We start from the raw sequence: 4727 nt of genomic DNA on the forward strand, positions 1-4727 counted from the left end.
ACTATTACAAGACTGTTCACATCTCAATGGGAAGTTCATGAATGTTTTCTTTTCAGCTTTCTCATGTGTCATGAAAATAACTTATCACAACCAAATGCATCAGTGTTCACAGTGATAAGATTGTTGTCTTTCCAGTCCCAAATTATGGTCTCCACATCTTCCCATTATTTCCAGTACACTTGCCTAGTTCAGTACACTTTATAAAAAATTTCATGATCCTGCCAATTTGCTGATACAGATTTACATGAGACTGCAGGATTATGAATGCTTCCAAATCATCCAGTCACCATTCAGCCTTAGCATGGGAGTTCCACTGGAAACAGTCCATCACCATTCTTGATTGGAGAAACAAAGCTCAAACCAGAGGTTTAAGCACATGTCCATCATCACATCAAACACAACCAGAGATTCTATGGAGAAAAACTCTTAAATATAGCATGAATGGGCATTAAAAAAAAAAAAAAGTTGTCAACTAGACTACCAATGATGCTTATGCTATTAAATAATACTTTCTAAAGGTTTATTGATTATATTCATTATTATGATTTTTTTTGCTGGTTCAAAGTTCTAGAGTCAACAACAGGTGGTTTATTGTAAACATATTAAAACATAGTATAATTCTGGAAAAGAGCTTCCTGGTGTAATACAATCCCAGGTATAAGAGGCATAATTACATCAAAACTCAGCTCAAAGTACACATGACCACAAACATGGGTTCTATAGCTTAAGGGCCTAGGATCTTTTATGGTCTTTGTCCAAAACAGTGCAGAGGTCAGCAGGCCATAAAGTACTTGTGACATCTCCCCTAAGGGTAGATTCTATTGGTAGAGAAACCAAACTAAAAATAAGTCTAGAAAGGGAGAGTCCAAGATAAACATTTAGGGGGATTTGGGTGAGATCTGGCTTACAAGTAGCAAAGGTCATTAACACCTACTTCCAGTCCTCTAGGTGGAAAACAGATACTGATTTTCCCTTATCTGAGGAGACATCGCTATGTGATTAATATTCCTGTTTTTCTTGGTGATCTGTGGGCTCAAGGACTTTTGTGCTCCCAGCAGAAGGCTTTTAAAAAATACTTCAGCAAAACATTCAAACTTTTAACACCTTTTTTCACTGTGCAAGTTTCCATATTAAATATAGATCTCCACTCAGAGGGCCTCTATCAATAGACTAAGCCTGATCAGTTTTATGTTACTTCCACCATTCCCACACATATTCCCCAGACTTCTGGGCGTTCTGAGGGACATCAGTATGGTCTTGCTTGCAATCTTCTTCATAGAATAAAGGGTTAATTAGCAGACAATGAAGGATTAATTGTAACTGAAAAGACAAATGGAATGAAACCCATGTGTGTGTGGGGGGGTTGGGGCAGGGAGATCCACTTGGCTAGCTATGTTCAATTCTTAATGGAAAACAAAGGCCATGTGGATATGCACTTTACCTGAGTTTGTTCCCAGAAAAGAGACAAGGGTTAGCTCAGGTTGATTGGACTTTGGGGTGGCCATATTTAGGGAATACAGGACTGTGATGCTGAGGCTGAGGATGGGGGAATGGGGACATAGACCAGGGTTGGACAAAGAGCTTCCTGCTCAGAACAGACCCGGCTACCTATTGTGGGAGAAGGGCTTCCTGTCATGGGGAATGGCTCTTATCAGGTGCAGATGTCCCACTGCCCTCGGAGCCCTTGGGACTCTGCAGCCGATGGAGGGCCTCCATTTGCCTCCTCTTCTCCTTGGCCCTATTGATGGTTATCCAGAAGAGCTTGCAGAAGAGCTGGATTGCTTGGGGCGAGTCATCGTTACCAGGGATAGGGTAAGTGTTGAGGCAGGGGTTGCAGTTGGTGTCCACAATGCCCACTGTGGGGATGTTCATCTTGGCCGCATCCCTCACGGCCCATGGGCACATGGGGTTCAAAGACATTATTGAGTGTGTGCAGGGAGATGATGAGGTCCGGCAGGCGGACTGTAGGCCCAAAGAGGAATTGTGCATTAGTCAGCAAGCCACCCTTGAAGTAGCAGGTGTGGACGTACTCCCGGCAGGCTTGGGCTGTAATCTCAATTAAGTGACAGAACTGACGATTCCGGCTCAGGATGCCCTTGAGGTAGGCCACAAGGCTGGTGAAGTTCAAAGCCAGCTGAAGATTCAAGTCTGTCTGATCCAGGTCAATGATATCTTGGCCCAGGCGGTTCCCAAAGATGTATGGCTCCATAAACCTATGGCGGCAACCAGCTTTATGTCCCAGGTGTACTCGGGCCTCGAAGAGGCTCTTCACAGAAAACAGCTCTTTGACTTTGAAGAAATCTGAATGTTGTAATGGCACATCTAGGATCCTGCTCTGGTAACCGTCTCCATCCTGGGGCTCGCTGACCGCGGGGACCGGGGCTCCCGTGACCTTCCTACCTTTCTGCCACGCTGGGCCCAGAGCCGCCTTCTGCAGGAAACCTGGCCAGCGCCGCACACTTGCACACAGCAGCCGGGTCAGGACACCCGGAGCAGGCGCCATGGCAGGCGCGTGGAAGCCTATGACTTATATTCGTGATTACTGACTCTTCCAGCTTCTATGGAAGGATGTTGGCACATACAATTTGTATTTCATCGAATTTCAGCACAAGCTCCTCTAGATGAGAGTAAAATGTATAACTTTACACTTAAGTGTATGTGAGAATACAAATATAAATACTACTCAGTACACTTGACTTTAATTCTAGAAAATAAATTCTTTAACCAAATTAGGAAGTTTATTTAATAAAAGAAGAAAGAAACCACTTAACAGCGCATTACAGAGAAAAACAGTACTGCATGTCAGTGTCTTAGAATTATGTCATTGCTATAGATGATATTCTCTAATTAGTGTGTTCAAGACATAAACCATGTTTGTCAGTCATGTCTTAATGTGAGTTAGATTTAGTAAATTTTATGCATTTCTTTTTTGTAGTCTTTCTCTTGTTTTTCTTTTGAGACAGAGTATTTACTATCCTAGGCTAGTCTTGAAATCAATATACAGCAAAAACTTCCAGTTTTCCTGTTTCTCCTTTTCTGAGTACTGGTATTAAAGACATTCACTACTAGTTCTTGATTCTGTTATTTAACAAGTCTCACAATGATGCATTCCTATGTATGGTAAATTGTAAAGTTATATATTTTACTCTCAACCAAAGGCAATTGTGCTGACATGTGATGATATGTAAATTATATATGCCAACCTCCATCTCTGCAGGTGAGATGAGTCAGTCATAAGAAAGCAGAGTGTGTAAATCCCCAGAAAATATTAGTCAATAGCATCAGCATCATTGGAGGTTGAGTTGACAGCTAATATTTTTAAAACAACCATTGAATTTTTTCATTTCACTGTCATGCAAGATAGAGATTTTTAGAGTCATTGTTACATGTCTCTATATAGTCCATAGGTGCTCTATGTCTCCCCCACCCCCCCCTCTCTCTCTCTCTCTCTCTCTCTCTCTCTATATATATATATATATATATATATATATATATATATATATATATATGGCCAAATACATTTTAAAATAACTCTTAGAATGTTTAAAAAGCTTAATGGCAAAGCCATTCTTTAGGATGCTCTATAATTAAATGCACAAGGGAGACTTTTATCTTTCCATCAACTCTTGTATAAATTTTTTAGTGCAAATTCATTTTAAGTCATGAATATTATGGGATGCTATAAAGTATAACACCACTTTCAGCTTTGTTAATAGATGTCTAATGTGAGGTTCTGGGAGAGAATGAATGATTATTACTTGGCTCAATATCATTTAATTTGTCTTTGGATTCATATTTTAAGACAGCCAATGCAGTTGTTGGTGTTTCAAATGTAGTTTGAAGTTCATAACATTCTGAACAGCTTGTCCCCAAAGTTGAACTGAGGTAACAAGGACCTATAAAGCCAGGAACAAGGGTTGAATATGCTGTGTTATGAATAGCAGAATCCAGGGATCACTTATCAAAGTTGTTTCTATACTGAAAAGAGCTTTATATAGAAAGGCAACAGTCTTCATGCTAGGATAGCTGACTGTCAAAGAGAAGAAAAAGCCCACTACAAGAGGGATCAATTTACAGCATTGTTATTATTTTTATCAGCAAGATGCTCAGGCATAGTAAATAATCTGCCTTCTGATAAAGACTAGGGATAATGTTGGATATTTAACAGTGAGTAGGAATTTGTAGTTTTTAACTTGTGTACAAGTCTGACCAAGATTATTAATACAATCAAGAATAAAGAGGGGAAGTACTTTTGATTTAAACTTAGGAAGAGTTTTATATTTTCATAGAAATTTTTATCACAAAGGTATTGTTTTCAAATAATTACAATATAATAAACATATAGGCAAATAAACTATAGATATTATACTGGCTAAAAAGGTACATGAATTCTGAAACATTCTATATTTAAATAAAATTTTTAGTCAATAGTGCACTCAGAAAACTTCCTTGTAAGATGATACCTAGAAACTGCATAGGCTGAGATTAGAGATGGCCTTCAACTTTAGGAGCAACAAGAGAAGGTCTTATCATGCCCAGAGTCCTTAAAGTGTCTTCCCATTCCGGAAGAGGTTTCTCACCTGCCATTTAGCAAGGTATTTCTTCTTTTAAGGTAAATAATTGTATTTAAAGCCCAAAGTTAACGTGACAATTAAGAGCCTGAAATCTAGACCAGGACACAATCCAGCTTCTTTCTACCTTAGTGAACTGTAAAGTCTCTGACTGTG

The 4727-nt window shown here is 39.4% G+C and overlaps 1 pseudogene across 1 annotated transcript; it reads right to left on the reverse strand.

Annotated features, from left to right (window-relative positions):
- Positions 1 to 1632: 1632 nt before the first annotated feature.
- Positions 1633 to 2503, reverse strand: LOC308434118 (small ribosomal subunit protein uS2m-like; annotated as a pseudogene). The gene has a single exon. The product of its transcript is annotated as a small ribosomal subunit protein uS2m-like (transcript).
- Positions 2504 to 4727: the final 2224 nt, after the last annotated feature.

This window comes from Micromys minutus, assembly GCF_963924665.1.
Source record: "Micromys minutus genome assembly, chromosome: 21".
NCBI lineage: Eukaryota > Metazoa > Chordata > Mammalia > Rodentia > Muridae > Micromys > Micromys minutus.